Source organism: Stegostoma tigrinum, chromosome 10, assembly GCF_030684315.1.
Source record: "Stegostoma tigrinum isolate sSteTig4 chromosome 10, sSteTig4.hap1, whole genome shotgun sequence".
NCBI lineage: Eukaryota > Metazoa > Chordata > Chondrichthyes > Orectolobiformes > Stegostomatidae > Stegostoma > Stegostoma tigrinum.
This window is the reverse complement of record NC_081363.1, coordinates 86,319,175-86,338,734: the sequence shown is the minus strand read 5'-3', so window position 1 is coordinate 86,338,734 and position 19,560 is coordinate 86,319,175. Positions and strand designations below refer to the sequence as shown.

At 44.3% G+C, this 19,560-nt stretch overlaps 1 protein-coding gene across 6 annotated transcripts in view; it reads left to right on the top strand.

The window, feature by feature from the left end:
• mideasb (mitotic deacetylase associated SANT domain protein b) overlaps positions 1 to 19,560 on the top strand; it is a 76,304-nt gene that overhangs the window by 17,285 nt on the left and 39,459 nt on the right. The window contains exon 2 of one of the 6 annotated variants that reach the window (XM_048537269.2): positions 16,000 to 16,210. The exons of the other annotated variants lie outside the window; for them this stretch is intronic. The gene's annotated coding sequence lies outside the window, so the exon portion shown is untranslated. The remainder of the gene's footprint in view (positions 1 to 15,999; positions 16,211 to 19,560) is intronic. 6 annotated transcript variants of the gene reach the window in all.

Here is a 19,560-nt window from a genome sequence, read left to right as displayed (position 1 = left end):
CATTTGGCACGCTTGCCTTCATTGTTCAGTTCTTTGAGTATAGCAGTTGCGACATTACGTTGAGGTTTTACAGGACAATGATGAGGCCTCTTCTGGAATACTGTGTCCGGTTCTGGTTGCCCAGTTATAGGAAGGATATTATCAAGTTGGAGACGGTTCAGAAGTGATTTACCAGGTTGTTGCCAGGTATGGAAGATTCGAGTACAAAAACAAAGTTGCTGGAAAAGCTCAGCAGGTCTGGCAGCATGTGTGGAGGAGAAAGCGGTTACCGTTTCAGGTCTGGTAACCCATTCTCAGAACTTCTTTGGTTGAGAGGGGCAGTGAAATTGAGGCGACTGATGTCACGTCGACAGTTCTCATTGAAAAGATCAAGTGCAGATAAAAGGCCAGAGGGAGGGGGTCCAGGTGGTGGGAGAGCGTTGGAGTTGGGCAAAGGGGTCTGTGGGGCAGGGAGAGGACTCTTGTCCAAAGAATTGAGCACAGAGGTGAGGACAGCGGAAGAACAGTTCGGCATCATGTCGTGTTCGAAATTCATTAAGGTGGGGACGCAGAGGCATAAAGCTGAGGCCTTTGCTGCGTACAGAGCATTCAGCATTGGACAGCGGAAGTTTAGGAGGGATGGTGAATACCCGACAGGAGATGGGGTGGTTGAGGATGGGGATAGAGGCAGAGGGAAGGGAAGGAGAGCTAGGTTCCAGAGAGCCATGGGTATTTTTGAGTTGGTGCATCTTGTGGGCCTTGATGCCTGAAAGAAAAAGAGAAAGTTTTTTTTGTTAGCACGACGAATGAGCCAGAGGATGAAGTGGAACCGCGGAGTGGTGCAACCCTGAGCCAGTGTGTTACGATGCTGTTGGAGAGAAAGGTTGAGAGTGTGCATGTGATGCCGCATGGCACTGAGGGTGGATCTCAGGGTGTGGCGAGACCAGCTGTCCGTGGAACATTGAACATCATGGTGGTATCTGTGATCCTGGGAGGATTCAAAACATGAGGGATGAAACTTCAGTTGGCATCCACATGGGGTGAGTCTGAGCCAGATGCAGTCACAGGAATGTGATATGGCTGTGGAAACAAGTTTTAGCAAATACCTGGTCAAACACCAGGAATGACAGTGAAATTAAAGTCAGTGGGCAAGAAGAGAGATTGGAACGGAAATCCCGTCGGAGAGAGGAGCAGAACCTCTTCAAGGTGGGCATGCCTGGAAGAGATGTGGCAGTGAATTAAATACTAAATAAAAACCAAAAGAACTGCGGATGCCGTAAATCAGGAACAAAAACAAAGTTGCTGGAAGAGCTCAGCAAGTCTGGCAGCATCTGTGGAGGAGAAAACAAAACATTTCGGGTCCAGTGACTGTTCCTCAGAACTATGGAAGATTTGAGTTATAAGGAAAGGCTGAATAGGTTGGGACTTTTCTGCTAGATCGTAAGAAGTTGAGAGATGAATTGATGTTTATAAAGTAATGAGAGGTATAGATAAAGTTAATGGAGCTGTCTTTTTCCTAGGATGGTGGATTTCAAGACTAGAGGCATATTTCTAAGGTAAGAGGAGAGAGATTTTAAAAAAGACAATAGGCACATTTTTTTGCACAGAGGGTGGTTCATGTAGAACGTAGAACGTAGAACATTACAGCACAGTACAGGCCCTTCGGCCCTCAATGTTGCACCGACCTGTGAAACCAATCTGAAGTCCATCTAACCTACACTATTCCATTATCATCCATACGTTTATCCAATGACCATTTAAATGCCCTTAAAGCTGGCGAGTCAACTACTTTTGCAGGTAGGGCATTCCATGACATTACTTCTCTCTGAGTAAAGAACCTACCTCTGACATCTATCCTACATCTATCGTCCCTCAATTTAAAGCTATGTCCCCTCGTACTAGCCATCACCATCCGAGGAAAAAGGCTCTCACTGTCCACCCTATCTAATCCTCTGATCATCTTGTATGTCTCTATTAAGTTGCCCTTCCTGAGGAGGTGGAGGATGTGGTTACAATTACAACATTTAAAAGGCATTTGGATGGATATATGAATAGGGAAGGTTTTGAGGGATACAGGCCAGGAGCAGGCAGGTGGGACTAGTTTAGTTTGGGATTATGTTTCAGCGTGGACTGGTTGGACCGAAGGGTCTGTTTGCGTGCTCTGTGATGCTTTGTAAACTTGTACTTATCCTTGTCTTGACAGTTAAGCAGGTCAAAGGTTATTGAGGGATGATGGAGTACGGCACTGAGGCCAAAATCGGCCATTATTCCGTTGAATGGGGGTGCAGACAGAAGGGCTGAGTGGCCTGCTACTCCTCCTAATTCACACATTTGTGTTTTGTGACTCATCCTAATAAGGCCTGATCTTCACTCACTTCTGGTTTGACAACATCTCCATTTTAAAATCAGCATCTCTGTTTTCCCTCCAAGGCCTCATGCTCGATCCATTGTCCTTTTTAGTTATTGTTGTTTTGCAACCTACTTTGGCCTCCGTGATGTCTCCAGTTTCCCCCTCTTGTCTAACCCCAGGCTCCTTTGCTGCACGTATCCCTGGCAGCCGTGTTTGTGGCCGTCCTGGTTCTCAATTCTGGAACTCCCACTCCACCTTCCTCTCCGAAGATGCTCCTTTAAAATCTACTGCTCTAACCAATGCTTTGGCCACCCGTTTGAAGATTCCCTCATAAAGCTCAGCATAAATTTCTTTCTGTCAACGCCATCCTATGAAGTGCTTTGGGAGGATTCTTTTATAACTTCCCGCGCAGGGAACTGGCTGCTCGGCCTGTTTGTTATTTGCTGGTTTTTCTGCTTTGTATAAACCTTCTCTTTGGTTCTGTAACCAAAATCCTTTCTCTCTCGTATTTATTGAGCTTTCTTCAAATGCATTTCAAGCACTTCCCTGTAACAGTGAGTTCCACTTTCTAGCCACACTGTCCAGACAAAGAAGTTTCTCCTGGCTGCTTTACTGGATATAAAAGCAATTACATTTATACTTTATGGTCCCTGGTATCTAGCTTCCCCACAAATGTAAAACATTTTCTGTGTGTCTGACCTCTTCAGCTATGATTTTAAAAGCCTACTTAAGATACTGAGGGAAAGATGCGCAGCTTGTTTAACTTTCCCCACAGTTGTAACTCCTTGGGTCTGATATCCTGTAAATGTTTGCTTAAGTGCTCAATGTGGTTTTGCTGCTACATAAATGATAGATGTTGTACCGTTCCATGTTGGAGAGGGGGTCTTCGTGTGAGCATCAGAATCAGGAATGAGGAACCCCAGGTGGCACAGCCATAGAGACCAACGTAAAGAACAATCATCCAATTCTGAGCAGAAGTTGACCATTCAGCCTGTTGAGTCAACTCCACTATTCAGTGAGATCATGGTTGATCAGATTGTGATCTCAGCTCCACATTTTGGCACACTCCTGATTAACTTTGACTCCCTTGTGCGTCATGGACCTATGAACATCTGCCTTCAAGTATATTCAAAGACTCTGCTTCCAATACCTTTTTGAGGAAGAACTTCAAGACTTGTTAACATCTGAGAAAAAGCTTTCTTCTCATCTTATTTTTAACTGTTGCCTAGTTTTAGTCCCTCCCACAAGAAGAAACATCCTCCTAGCATCCACCCTGTCGAGTCCCCTCAGGGTTCTTATGTGTTTCAATGTGATCATCTCTCATTCTTCTAAATTCCTGTGGGTATAGGACTAACCTACTCAACCTCTCCCCATGAGAGAAACTTTTGCAAACCAGGAATCGGTTTTGGGGGAGATGACATAGGACATTAGAGGCAAATGTTGTTTCAGTAGGGAATATCTGGGCAATAGTGACCACAATAAAATTATAATTACAGTAGTCCTGGAAAGTGATAAGGAAAAAGCAGAAGTGAATATTAGAGAGTCAATCTCAATAATCTGAGAAGGCATCTCACAGTGGTAAGACTGGCTAAGATAGGAATATGATGACCAGCTTCTTGACAGCTTTTGACCAATGTTGAGATCTGGAATCCAGACCAGTGCAAACTAATGAACATAGATGTGCTTCGGCCGGACTCTAGGAGAACCTTCTCTCTTCTGGTCCTTCTCCATGTTGATGTGTCATCCTCTGACATCACCAATGATGCACCGATAATATCATAACAGCAATTAACCCCTTATGTTATATAGTCATATGTACCATCAAGTATCACAAATAGGCCACTCAGCCCTTCCAGCCTGCTCCACTAGGATCATGGCTGATCAGATTTTAACCTCAAGTCTACATTCCTGTATATTTCCTGATAATCTTTCATCCCCCAGGTAAACAGGGATCTACTTACCTCTGCCTTAAAAATATTTAAAGATTCTGCACTCACTGCCTTTTTGATGAAGGGAATCCTCAAGGCTGTTAACCTTCTGAGAACATTTTTGCTTTCCTAATCTCTCTATTAGATGGGCAACCTCTTACTTTTAAACCAGTGGCCCTTAGTTTGAGATCCTCCCATAAGAGGAAACATCCTTCCTACATCCACCTGGTCAAATCCACTCAGAATACAATTATTAGCCAAGACAGCCAAACCAGAAGTCATATGATACCAGGTTAAAGTCTTAACAGGTTCATTTGAAGTCGCAAGCTTTTGAAGTACTGCCCCTTCGTCAGGTGAAGTGAAGAAAAGCTTACAGGCTGACTCTGTTTCCCGTAGAACGTCAAGGGGGAGACGTACAAGATGGTTAGAGTAAGTGTTTCCTCTGGCAAATGAGCTGATAACCAGATTTAATTCATGAGGAGACATCATTCTACGAAGAGGGTTGTTAATACTGCCTTGAGAGGGTGATGGAATTTCACAAGAACTTTCAAAAGGCAATTGCACGTTCACTGAAACTCAAGCCATTTCCACAATGAGTGTGGGACTAAATTGATGTGCTCTTCAAAAAAGCCAGCAAAGACTTGATGAACCAGTTCTCAGTTTGTGAAATGGACTCCTGGTACCCGTAAGAGTCCATCCCCAGTGCGTTGAGCAGGGGAAGGGAAAATGGTAGGGTAAGAAAAGAAGAAAGACAAGATTTGGTACTGTCTCAGACCCTCTTCATCAACCCAGTGGGTTTTGGTTTTGACACTGGGTCTGCTTCGATGCTGTACAGCATCGATACCAAGTCAAGGCTATAAATTTGCCTGCGGAAACATTATGGTCATGGGCCCAGCAATAATGAAATGAGTAAGTGGAGGTTTCTTGTCAGTCAAAGAACAGAACAGCATGGTCCGTATCTCCCTCTTTCCTATCTATTCATATATCTGTCAAGATCCCATTGTATCCATCTCCACCACCACCTCTGGCAGTGCAATCCAAGCACTTACCACCATCTATATAAAACAAAAGTTGCCTCTCTCACATCTCCTTTAAGCTTACTCCCTTTTACCTTAAACTTACATCTCCTAGTAATTGACATTTCTACCCTGGGAAATATCCATTACGTCTATGCCTGTCGTAATTTCGTAAACTTCTATCAGGTTATCCTGCATCCTTCGTTCAAGTGAAAACAAACTAAGTTTACTCAATCTCGCCTCGCAGCTAATACTCTTCAAACCAGTCAGCGTCCTGGTAAAACTATTTCTGTACCCCCTCCAAAGCCTCCACATCCTTCTGGTAATGTGGTGACCAGAACTGTACACAATATTCCAAATTTGGCCTAACTAAAGTTCCATATGGCTGCAAAGTGACTTGCCAATTATTATAGTCTATAACGGGACCGATGAATGAAATCATACTGTATCCACCTTTATGCACTTGTGTTGCCACTTTTAAAGAACTGTCGACCTGTATGTCTTAATCACTTTGCTGTTGATGCCACTAAGGGCTCTGCCACTTATTGTATACTCCCCTCCTGCATTACATCTTCTAAAATGCATCACCTCACATTTGTCTGGATTAAACTCCATCTGCCATTTCTGTGCCCAAGTTTTCAGCCTATCTATATCCTGTTGTATTCTCAGGCAATCCTGCACACTATCTGCAACTCCCCCAATCTTTGTTGTTGTATATTGACTTATTAATCAGGCTACCTATTATTATCCTCCAAATCATTAATGTATCATATTACATATCATATTACAAATTTCAGGGGTCCCAGCACTGATCTCTGTGGAATAGGTCACAGATCTCCAGACTGGAAAAAAAACCCTTCCAACGCTGGTCTCTGTCTTCTATGTTTAAACCTGTTCTCTAATCATTTTACCATCTCACTGTAGATCCCATGTGACTTTACCTTTTGTATCAGCCTGCAATGAGGGACCTTGCTAAAGTCCAGACAGACAACATTTATCAGCCTGCCCTTAACTATCATCTTTGTCACTTCCTGAAAACTAAATTAAGTTTGTGAGAGACAACTTACCCTTAACAAAGGCATATGCTGCTTATTGTTGATACATACAATGTTTTCTAAATCTCAGTAAATCCTATCCCTAAAAATCCTCCCCAGTAATTTCCTTACCACTGACCTAAGGTTCACTGGTCTGTGATTTCCCAAATTATCCCTGTTGCCCTTCTTAAGTATTGGCTATTCTTGGTCCTCAGGGACCTCTCCTGTGACTGAAGAGGATACAAAGATTTCATACGAGGTCTCAGCATTTTCCTCACCTGCCTCCTTCAGCATTCTGGAATAGATCCCATCAGGTCCTGGGGACTTGTCTCCCTTAATGCTTTTTAAAACACCCAACACCTCTTGCTTTTTCGTATTGGCGTGGCCCAGAATATCAACATACCCCTCCTAGGACTCACCACCTACTATGCCCTTCTCCTTTGAATACTTTGTATGTATTTACAGTAAGGACCTCACCCACTTCTAGTTCCATGCATAAATTCCTTTCTTTGTCCTTGAGTTGACTTACCCTTTCCCTAATTAACCTCTTGCTCCTTGTAATATGTATAAAATACCTTAGGAATTTCGTTAATCCTGTTTGTCAAAGATATTTCATGGACCCTTTTAGCTCTCCAAATCCCTTGTTTGAGTTCTTTCCTGCTGCATTTATGTTCTTCAAGGACTACCACTCGCTATTGGGAGGCCTGTAGTACAACCTCAGTGATTGCACCTTTGCTACTCCTGAGCTCTATCCATATGGCCACAAGGTGTCCTCCCTGAGGAGAACTGTGATATTCTCCATAATCAGTATTTCAACTCCCCCCACCTCTTTTACATCGCTCTCTATCAAGCCTGAAGCATCTAAATCCTGGAATGTGACGCAGAAAGTAACCCCAAGATTACAGCCCTAGAGGTGAGGGAACGATAGTCAGCTTCCAAACGTTTGGAGTTTATTGAAGCAATGGAAGAACTGAAGGAAGTGGGCACTACTGTGCAACAAGCCAGTTCTGTGGGCAGTTAGGGTTCAGACACCCATTATACCCAGGGCCTGATACTCAAATCCATTGACTCAAATCCATTGCTGAGAATGAACGGCCAATCCTATACTGGCTATTCTGGCCCTGAGATGAACACCTAGCCTAGAGAGCTGGGGGAATAAACTTGCTTATCGTTTCCATTGCACAGGCTTGTCGCGATGTTGTTGGTCTCTTAACTTGTACTGAGTGCTGAGCTTATTGACCAAGCCACGTGGTAAAATTCTCATTCTTATTTTCCAGTCGCTCTGAGGACTTGCCCCTCTATTTTACTGTCACTTTATCCAGCAAAGCTCTCAAAGTCAGTAAGTGTGGTCAAGGCATATAGCAATGGAAGATAGAGATGTCTGGCAAACTGGACAAACAATTTGGGTCAGTCTTCACTACAGAAGATGCAAAGGGCATCCTAGAAATGGCTGTGGATGAGGAGTTACAGGGAGGGAAGAACTCCAGAGAATTGCAGTTTTGTGTTGCAGACACTGCGGGTTGACAAGCTTCCAGCTGCTGTTGGAAATTGATTAGGCCCACTTTTGGAATACTGCATTCATTTCTGGTTCTCCCTGCTATAGGAACGATGTCGTGAAACTAGAAAGGGCTCAGAAAAGATTTACAAGGATGCATCCAGGCTTGGAGGGTTTGAACTATAGGGAGAGGCTGAATAGGCTGGGGCTATTTTCCCTGGAACGTCAGAGGATGAGGGGTGACCTCACAGACATTTATAAAATTGAGGAGCATGGATACGGTGAATAATCAAGGTCTTCGCCCCAGTGTGGCAGAGTACAAAACTAGAGGGTATAAGTTTTTAAGGTGAGAGGGGTAATATTTAAAAGGGATCTAAGGGGCAACTTTTTCACGCAGAGGGTGATACGTTTGAATGAGCTGCCAGAGGACGTGGTGGAGGCAGGTACAATTACAACATTTAAAAGGCAGCTCATTGGTGATTTGAACAGGAAGGATTTAGAGGGACACGGGCCAAATGCTAGCAAATTGGACTAGACTTATTTAGTATGTCTGTTTGGCATGGAAGAGTTGGACCAAAAGGGCTGTTTCTGTACTGTAAATCTCTTTGGCTTTAAGTAGTCTGGGTGACTTGTTTCTTAGGCTGTAGCTCCTAAATCATACAAGTGCCAGTTTCCCCCATACCCTGCACCAGGCAGGCAAAAAGAAACCAGGGGGTGTAGAATTCACCTTTGCAACCCGAGAAGCCTCTGAAGTGGTTACAGCTGCCACCATAGCGACATTGTGATGCCTTGTTTCCCTGGTGTGTCACCTTGGCAACAGGAACAGGTCTCCTAGTCCAGGAATGGAATGAGTATGCACTGTGCAAAGTTGCTGTGGGCTGCGGACTGAATTTGTAGCAAAGTCTAACCGTTGCTCAGTGTGTTATTTTGCAACTTGCCTTTGTGGAGCTAATTGAAATGGATGGCGCAGTGGGTAGTTGGAACTGTGTGCATTTCCGTAGCACCTTTCATAGCCCCAGGGCACACTAAAGGGCCTTACTGCCAATGGAGTACTTTTGGATTTGTATTTGCTGTTGTAGTGTCAGAACCACAGAAACCAACTTGTACACAGCAATAAAGGAATGCTGTGGAGTGCTGGTGGTTAAGACATGTCACAGGAGCGGAACAGGCAAGGATTGACACCGAGCCAAAATTAAGACGACCAAAAGCCTGGGGTCAAAGAGGTATGGTTTTAAGGAGTGTTCAAGAGGTGGAGACAGACACACTAGAGCACAAAATAAGTAGAAGTAACGGGCCATTCAGCCCTTCAAGCCTGCACCATTGTTCAGCATGTTCACGGCTGATCTGGGGTTTCAGCTCCATTCTCCTGCCCACTCCCATCTCCCTGAGAGATCAAATGTGTATCATGGCCCTGAATGTATTCAATGATGGGGTAAATCCCAACCCTCTGGAGCAGAGAAGTCCATGATTGACAAGCTTTGTGAAGAAACTTCTCCTTGTCCCAGTCTAAAATTATTAGACCCTTGTCCTGAGCCTGTGTTCCCTGTATTCCAGATTTCCCATCCCATGGTACAGCCTTTCAGTGTCAGCTGTATGTAGCCCCTTCGGGATCTTGTAAGTTTCAATGAGATCATCGTTTATTTTTCTGCACTCCAAAGAGTAGAGGCTTAGGTCACCTAGCCTCTCGTCGTTTTGCAAACTTTTCACCCTAGGGACCAATCCAGGGAATCCACGCACACAAGTGCAGAAATTTCTGGAGAAACTCAGCCTTCCGGAAGCATCTGTAGAGAGAGAAACAGAGTTAATGTTTCAGGTCACTGTTCTTAACTTTCACTGTGTCCAATGCAAGTATGTCTGATCGTGAATGTGGAGGCCACAACTTTGTGTAAAACTGCCACAAAACTCTACATGTGGTCTCATCAAAGTCCTTTACAATTGTAGGCCTGTACTCCAATCATTTTGCAATGAAGGCCAATCTGTTGATCTTCTTTCTAATTGTTTGCTGTAATGCATACTAACTTTCTGTGTTCCTTTTATGAGTGCATACAAGTCCCTTTAAATATCAACAGGCTTCACACCTTTTAGAAAGATGTTCTGCTATTCGATTTGACCAAAGTGAGAAACTTCACAAATCCTTACTTTACACTCCATCGGCCACTTTGGTGCTCACTCACAACATAACCCTGTTTACATCTCGTTGCAGTCACTCTGTGTCATCCTCACATCTGACCTTACCAGTTAGCTTTGTATTGTCAGCAAACTTCAACACAAACTTAACAAGGCAGAGATTTAGGAAGGCAAATTAGGGCCAAGGCAAGGCAAGGCCACCAATTGTCAAGTGAAGGAAATTGCTATAATTAGAGGAGTGAAATGTTGTAGGGCTTGAGGTTGCAGAGACACAGACGAGCTCTTTGAAAGAGTTTCCATTAGGCCCATTCCACTGGTTATACCACATTGCCTTGCGGTTAGAGTCACAGAATCATTGAGCTCTACAGGACGGAAACAGACCCTTTGATCCAACTCATCTCTGCTGACAAGTTTCTGAGACTACACTACCAGTCACACTTGCCTGTGTTTGACCCATATCCTACTTGTCTTCTTTTGGAGTAGATGGCCAATTCCCTTTTGAAACTGATCGCTGAATGTGAAAATTTTAGGGTGAGGGTGGAAAACTCTCGTCATTGCGTATCACCAGATCCAGAATAGCCTGATCCCTGGTTGAATCTACAACATATTGTTCTAAGAATCTGTCCTGAATGTACATTACGAGTTCTTCCTCATGGCTCCCTCTACAAATCTGAGTATCCTGATCTACATGAAGATTAAAGTCACTGTATTTAATATAGGCCCTTGATACATGCCCTCATTATCTCCAGATTTATTATTCCTCCTGCCATATGTTTGGGGGCCTGTAGACCACTGTTACTGATATTATCTTCCACTTTTCTTTTACTACTTACCTCCACCCATATGGACTCTACATCTTCCAATCCAAAATCGTTGTTGTTGTAGTAGTAGTAGTACTTGGTCCATTCCGTACTAAATCCTACTCCACCACCCTTCCCTTCTGTCTGTCCCATTTAAAAGACATATACGCCTGAATGTTTAGTTCCTCGAATTGTTCTTCTGTTTCTATCAAACTTTCTGACAGTACTTTGTAGAGAGAAATAACTCACAACTTGAATAGTCACTTCCCCCACTTCCCACCTCTCCTTGGTGTTCTTTAGAATTTTAGAGTATCCTTTTATTGTCATGTGTACTCAAGTGCAGAAATACAGGAGTAGATTGAAAAGTTTACAATGGAGCCACATTAGATACAAAGTGCCTCGGTGCAAATCCAAAGAGGAGTGAAAAAGAAATTGCATTACCTTCCAGTTATTCATACAATAAGTTAGAAATAAGACATAGTTAAAGGGATAAACATTACAGTCAGATAAACAAATTACAGATAAACATTATATTGCCGTAGCTCAGCGCAGGGTCTTCCACGCATGGTCAGAGCTCCCACGCTAGACCCTAGTCCAACAACCATCCCCAGTCTGCTCCAACCTGCTCCACTCCAGCTCTCGGCTGCTCCAAGTTACGTTTTCTTATCAGAATAGAAAAACACTTTAAAATCTTCAGACGAAAAAGAGAGGAAGAAAGGGGGGATTAAGAAGTAGACAGATTCACTAGTTCCAGGCTGAGGAACCTGAAAGCTGCCTGCTCCACTGCTGCCATCCTTTTTGTTACTAATGATCTATATTTGCAACACTATCCTTTGCGTGGGCTTCTGACCAAAGTGATTTTGAGGTGTATTGTAGGAAATGCAGCAGCTAATTTGCGCACAGCAAGCTCGCACAAAAACAGTGTGATTTAACTGGAGATAGTAGGAACTGCAGATGCTGGAGAATCTGAGATAACAAGGTGAAGAGCTGGATGAACACAGCAGACCAAGCAGCATCAGAGGAGCAGGAAGGCTGACGTTAGGGTCTCGGCCTGAAACGTCAGCCTTCCTGCTGTGTTCATCCAGCTGTACACCTTGTTATCTCACATTTAACTGGAGCGCTGTTTCTGAGCAACATGCTTTAGGGAAGGGTGTAAAAGGCATTCAAGAGTGTGTGGAAAGGATTCACAAAAATGGTTCCAAGTTTGAGACCACAGTTACTTTGAGAAATTGGAAAAGTTGGGATTGGTCCTCTTGGAGACAAGAGAGTTAAGAGGACATTCAATCGAAGTGTTCAAAATCATAAGGGGTCTGGACAGAGAAGACAGGGAGAAACTGTTCCATTTAATAGAAGGATCAAAAACAAGTCAGCACAGATATAAGGTAATTGCTGAAAGAAGCAACAGAGACCTGAAAAATGTGCATGCACTGAGTAGTTAGGATGGCTGAGTGCTTTGTCCTGCTGGCACGTAGCGCCAGTGACCCGGATTCAATTTCAACCTCGGGTGGCTATGTCGAGTTTGCACATTCTCCCTGTGTCTGCATGGGTTTCCGCTGGGTGCTGCAGTTTCCTCCTACGGCCCATAGATGTGCAGGTTACGTGAATTGGCCATGATAAAATTGTAGTGTTTAGGGATGCGCAGGTTAGATGGATCAGCCTTGGTAAATGCAGGGGTTTTCTTTAGTTTTATTTGTGGGATATGGGTGTTGCTGGCTGGGCCAGCATTTCTTGCCCATCCCTAGTTGTCATTGAGAAGGTGGTGGTGAGTTATCTTGAACCATTGGAATCCACCTGCTGTGGATTGACCCACAATGCCATTGGGGAGGGAACTCCAGGATTTTGACCCAGCAACGGTGAAGGAACAGCGTTATATTTCCAAGGATGGTGGGTGACTTAGGGAGAGGGTGGCAGCTTGAAGGTGATGGTGTTCCCATGTATCTGCTGCCCTTGTCCTTCTAGATGAAAGTGCTGTCTGAGGATCTTTGGTGAATTTCTGCAGTGCATCTTGTACATAGTATGCATTGCTGCTACTGAGCGTTGGTGGTCAAAGGAGTGGATGTTTGTGGATGAAGTGCCAATCAAGTGGGCTGTTTTGTCTTGGATGGTGTCGAGCTTCCTGAGTGGTGTTGGGGCTGCACACATCCAGGCGAGTGGGGAGTATTTCATAATGTTTCTGATTTGTGCCTTTGTAGATGATGGATAGGCTTTGAGAAGTCAGGAGGTGAGTTACTTGCCTATGGCGTTGAGTAGAGGGCTGGGTTTGGGTCAGATGTTCTTCAGTGGTTGGTGCAGACTCAATGGGCTGACCAGCCTCTCTCTGCAGTGTAAGGACTGTATGATTCTCCCTGAGTATGTAGTGGAGGCAGGTTTAATGGAAGCAATTTAAAGGCAATTGTATAGTTTATGGAAAAATGAATGTGTAGGGTGCTGAGGAGAAGATGGGGAAGTGGCAGTAGTCAAGCAGCTCCTACTGAGAGCCAACATAAACATGGCAGACTGAATGGCCTCGTTCTGTGAAGGATGATTTGGGCTTTAGTATTGTTTGTCACATAACGGTTAGACTCAGTTGCTGGGGAGAACATTGAAGAAGAGGAGCAGCATATTCTGACATCACCAAAAGCTTGAGTTTGTCAGGGACTTTGCAGAATTTGAGCTCAGTAGCTCAGAAAGTTTAGCTATTGAGCAGGTTAACTCTGTACAGCAGGATGAGCTGCAAGATCACAAAGGTGGGTGGTATTTGGCAAGGTGAGGATATATAAATTGAGCAACTGATCATAGCCTGATACTATCTGTGTCTGTGTGTGTGTGAGCAGAGAGTCTAAAAGGTCGATGAGGAGACTTGAAGGCAGGCTACTCTTGTGATTCACTTGGCCTGTTGCTGACTGTCAGCCTTCAGTGTTCCACGCAGCATCAATAAAAAAACTAAAGAAATTAAGGAATTGTGTAGCAGTTTGAGAAGTTGCTGCAACAAATGTAATGAAAATGAGTGGCTGCAATCTCTGGCAGAACTCTACAAGTGTAGTTTATTCTGGGAAAAAAAATCTAACTTCTGTTTATAGATAGTGAAAGAAAAATCCCTTACATTTGTGTAGCACCTGTTACATCCTCAAGACTTTACATCTGCTGAAGTGCTTTAGAAATGATGCTAACGGTTTGAATGCAGGAAACATGGCTGCTATTTTGTGCACAGCAAGCTCCCACAAATGGGTAGCAAGGTAATGACCAGATAATCTCTTTAAATGACGTTAGTTCAGGGATGAATGTTGGCCAGCAGTCCAGGGAGAACTCCCTTACTCCTCTTCACAACAGTGCCACATTATTTCATGTCGTGTTTGTGAGATGGAGCTTTGGTTTAACACCTTTATCCAAAAGATGGTACCTCTGACTGATCTGCACTGGCTTCTCACTGAGAATGTGCTTACAGAGCTACTGAGCATTGTCCCATGGCTGAGTGGCCTGCAGCAGATTTCTTTATTTCCTTTAATCAAGAGGTGATTAGTGGTCATGGTAGTGGTACAGGTTGAGACACTCAACCGGCGACTGCCTTTATCAGACAAAAACTGAAGGGGGCACCTCTGCATCCCCTGCAAAGAGAGAAACATTACAGGGCAAAGGTTATGTTTCCTGTTTTGTTTTTGGACAGTTTTAGGTGTGATTATGAGGCTCCTGGGGTCGAATAGTTTGTTGACATTTGCTGTCTAGGCTCAAGTGGGAGAAGTGGACAATGTGAAGGTGCTGGAACTTGCAACTTTCCAAAAGGTGGGGGCGAAGAGCAAGAGTGAACAAAATCAGAGGCAACTGAGAGGCAAAATTTTTGGCATGTTTTTGGCTAACCCCCCCACCCCAGTCTCCCTCCTGCCTTCTGTCTGTCTGTCTGTTTTTCTCTCTCTCGCTCTCTCTGTCTCTCTGCCCTCCCCCCACATCCCATTTTCCCACTGAAGTTATTCAGCGAGTGAAGTGGCCCCTGACGAGAGCACCAAAAAGCAAGCAGACACACCGGAATTTTGCAAAAACTGTTAGAGTGGGACAAGAGAGATTCTGCTGCTCCAGGCAGGTCAGATTTCAGTGATAGTGCTGTGTTCATCCAGGTCTACACCTTGTTATCTCAGATTTCAGTGAGCCTTTCAAATGAAATTGGAACAGCAGCGAATTGTGCAAATTTTCTTTCAGGGCAGCTTTCCCATGTTCCTGGTGTTTGCATCAGAAATCTCAGTGGGAGTGCTGGGAAATGGTTGGGATTACTGGAATGCGATCAGGTTTGCATGTCATTTGGACTTGGCAGTGCACTGGCCTTCGGTAATATTCACATTAGGCTGTGCTGCTTCAGTTTTCCACTCCTCCCTCCCTCCCTCCCTCCCTCCCCCTCTCTCTCTCTCTCTCTCTCTCTGTGCAAACTGCAGGAAAGGGACACACCTTGATTCAGCTTTGCTCAGCCACCGTACAGACTTTAATTTGACTCGCTGACCCAGTCTAGCAAGAAGACAAATGCATCCATTGACGAAAGTGAACGTCAAACAACATAAAGTTATCTGATTGTATTGGGTCGGATGTTTTGGATTGCACTGTTAAGTTGGACTTGCTGCAGCACTGTTATTAATACTCTGAGAAAATCTGGTTTTCCTCCATCTCTGGCCTTTTCTTCATTTCCCACTGTCGACGCCTGTGCCTTCAGCTTTTGAGGCCCTTCATTCCAGAATACCTTCCCGAAAACCTCTTGCCACCTCTTTTGGCCTTCCTTCCTCTGCTATTCTATCTAGGGCTATATGAGTTCTTGGGATGCCTGGGTTGATGGTTACAACTGATTTTGTTAAATAGTAAAGCAGGATTAAGGGGCCGAATAGCCAACTCCCGCTCTTTGTTCGGCCTTTGGCCGAGACTTTGTTGCGTTAAAGATCGGAGGAACGGTGAAAAGCAATATTCTGCCACAGACCCTGGTCCATCACCATCCCTATTGCTCCACTCGGATGCTGTGCCTCTCTGAAATGTACTTCACCAGCTCTTCTCTGGCCAACGCTGTCTCTTTCTCACCTGGCAGTGCCTGCCTGGCTACCACTCTGACTGGGCATACGTCCAGTACGCAACATACCTGTCCTTGTGTCCCAGCTCTCCGTCTGTTTGTCTGCCATGAGGGGCCACCCACCAGTCCCAAGTATGGTACTTTGTCATTTGGAGATGCTGTTCAATGCTTAGGGCTTTTTGTACCCAACACTGGTTGAAGAAGTCAGACTTTCCAGGTACCTTTGCTGTTGCCTTTCATTGTCTCATTGCAGATTGTGGTCTGTGATCATGTGAAGTTGCAGTGTTGATGGTGTGAACCCAGTGGACAACCCATGCTGCTTCCTTGGAGACACCATTTACGTTAGCATTGCTGTCCCTGGAGATGTTGCTCCCTAGTGGAATTGTTCAATGTTCTCCATGTTCTGATACTCCATGGTAATAGGAAGAATGTTGTCGCCATCCACGATCCTGGGCATTACACAGGTGATGTATGGACCAATCTTTGCCATTGCCACTCAAAGTAGTCATGTCTTTGATTCTAGCCAGGTAACGCTGTTGATGAAATCCTTTATCCTTTTAAGTGCAAGAGAAAACTGCCCAATTTGCCCAAGCACCCAAACATTTGGTTGGTGTGACTCGATCTCAAATGTTATTCCCACCAAACACAAAGTGCCTTTACATAGAATTTATATCACAGGAATAGGCCATTTGGAGAAAACTATTTGACCAAGGTGGGATCAGCTTAGTTTGATCCTCAATCAGATCCTTAGTCTGATTCTTACCCACAGTCCAGTTCAGATTGTTGGATGTTGCTGTCTTTCATTCTCTTACACTACGCCCAACTTCTTTTTATCTCCCACCAGTCTTTTTTCTTTCTCTTTCTCCCTCCTCCCTTTCTTCCCTTGATCTCCCAAACCTTGTTCTCTCTTCTCCACCCCCTTCTCTTTTTTTCTTCTCTCACCCGCCCCCACCTCTTCTCTTACTCTCTCACCTGCCCCCCCATTCTCTTTTTCCAACTCCTTTTTTCATTCTTCCCACTATGCTGCCCCCCCCCCCCCCAACAAATCTCTGTGGATTTGGTTCAACTTAGGACAGCAAACACGGGTAATTAAAAACGTCAGGGACTGTAACCTTTTGCATCAAACAGTTATGGATTGATTACCTAATCCAGTCTGACATTCCGGTTCCAGGCCGAGGGAATGCTGCACTGTCAGAGACATCACCCTTTAGCTGAGCCGTTAAACCGAGGCTTCACCTGCCCTTTGAATTAGATGCAAGATTCTGAGATAGCAATTGAAAACAGTAGAAGAGCTTCCCCCTTTGGTGTCCAAACATCTGTGGATGAAACAGGTTATCTAATCATTGCCTCATTGTTCTTTATGGGAGCTTGCTGCGCACGAATTAGCTCCAAATTAGTTCCTACATTGCAACGTTGCAGAAGATTTTCGCTGAATGTCTTGATGGTTGGGGTATCCTGAGAATGTGAAAGCTGCTATGTAATTACTTGTCTTTCCTCGTCTTCAACAAACCCAATAGTGGTGAGCATTATAGGAGCCTCTAGTTGTGCTGTGTTACATTGGATTAGATTCCCTACAGTGTGGAAACAGGCCCTTCGGCTCAACTAGTCCACACTGCCCCTTGAAGCATCCCACCCAGACCCATCCCCCTATAACCCACACATCCCCGAACACTATGGGCAATTTAGCATGGCCAATTCACCTAGCCTGCAGTGGTTAGCACTACAGCCTCACAGCACCAGGGACCGGGTTCGATTCCAACCTCAGGTGACTGTCTGTGTGGAGTCTGCACATTCTCCCCGTGTCTGCGTAGGTTTCCTGTGCATGCTCCGGTTTCCTCCCACAGTCCAAAGATGAAGCCACCCTTAGTGTCCCTACCCCTGAATTGGGAGGTCCACGTTCAAGTCCCCATCTGCTCCAGAGGTGTGAAGTAACATCTCTGAACAAGTTGATTACAAATACGGGTTTGTGTAGTACATCTGTGTTTTTACTTTTCTCACTCTAGCTAAGCTTTCAGGGGATTGACGGACAGTGTTTTGGAAGTTCATTTTTTTCCCCATGTGACGTAGACATTGCAGACAGTGACCCATCCCTAATTGCCCTTGAGTTACTTGCTGAACCATTTCAAAGGACAGCTAAGAGTCACTCAAGCACTTTGCTGTATTCAGCCAGACCCAGTGAAGGACATTGTTGAAGTACATACTGTTCAGTAATAATAGTTAGAGTTACTGTTCGTGAGACTAGCTTTCAATTCTAGATTTGGTAATTGGGTTTAGATTCCGTCTGCTTTCACCATTCAGATTTTGCCCCCTGGTGGGATTTGAACCCGTGTCTGCAGAACATTAGACTGAGCTTCTGGATCCCTAGTTCAGTGATACATGTCATACTACCATCTCCCTGCAGTGGTGTGTTGGATTGATGAATGTATTTCTTAGGAAACTGTGAACACAAAGCGCTTGATTCATATTATGTTGAATTTGTTGAGCTTTAAGTCCTCCCCAGTGATTGCTAAATAATTTTAAAGTATTTGCCACTTCTTTTGGCTTTCCACAATATTTCAAGTGTGGCTGACAAAGTGTGCGAGTGAGGAAATTGCAAGCTGCCTATGCAGTAGAATGTTACTAGAAAAATGTAAAGTTGCTACGATAGTAGGTCACAGGAAATCAAACTCTCAGTTAGGGGAGTTTTTTTTTTAAATCACTTAGTAAGACAGTCTGCTGGCAATCTGTGTGTACTTCTGAGGTGCCAAATCGAGGAAAAGTTTGGGAATAGTTAAATGTTATTAGAGAAGTGGGATAGGCTTTTTCTGGCAAATTAACTAAAATGAATCATGTGGCTTGTTATGGTAATATTCCTTTGTCAAGAATAACTATTAACCAGGGGTAGTTCTCTTGATCTCAGAGGACTGCTCTATGAACGTCCTTTTTTGACAAGAGAATACTATGTTCAGAATGGATCAGAAGATTGCACAAGGTGTATTAACAGTAAGAGATGCTGTTTAAATGCTGGTCTACACACTGGCAATGATGGAATTATGTTAATATACTGTTGAGTAGCTACAACCAGAGAAATCACAGGCCCGGTTCCTGGCCCTGAGCTGAGCACAGCAGTGACTGACACCTGATGTAACTTCACTGCCCTGGCCCTGGCGATAGCTCAGAGGGTACCATTCTTCTCCTAGAATCACAAAGTTTATGGGTTCCTGCCCCACTCCAGGACTCGTCTTCGGTATGAAAGCTCCGGCTCACTCCTGTGCAGAAAGATGTGTTGCATTTTGATACAATAAACCAAGGAGGCACTTACACAGTTAATTGTAGGGCCCTGGGAAGTGTTGTTGAACAAAGAGACCTAGGGATTCAATTACACAGTTCCTTGAAAGTGGCATCACACATAGACAAGATGGTAAAGAAGGCATTTGGCATGTTTGCCTTTATCATTGAGAGCATTGAGTACAGGAATTGGAATGTCATGTTATGGCTGTGCAGCTCATTAAGGCCACATTTGGAGTACTGTGTACAATTCTGCTAAAAGAAGGATGTTATTAAATTGGAAAGGGTGCAATAAAGATTTACAAGGATGTTACCGAGAGTGGAGGGTTAGAGTTTTGAGGAGAGGCTGGATAGACAGACCTTTTTTTTCCCCCCGGATCATAGGAGGCTGATGGTTTACCTTCTGAGATTTGTAAAATTCTGAGGGGCAGTGATAGGGTGAATAGCCAGGTTCTTGTCCTTAGGATGGGGTATTCCAAAACTAGAGGCCATAAGTTTAAGGTAAGATTGGAAAGATTTAAAAGGGAAATGAGGGGCATCTTCTTTC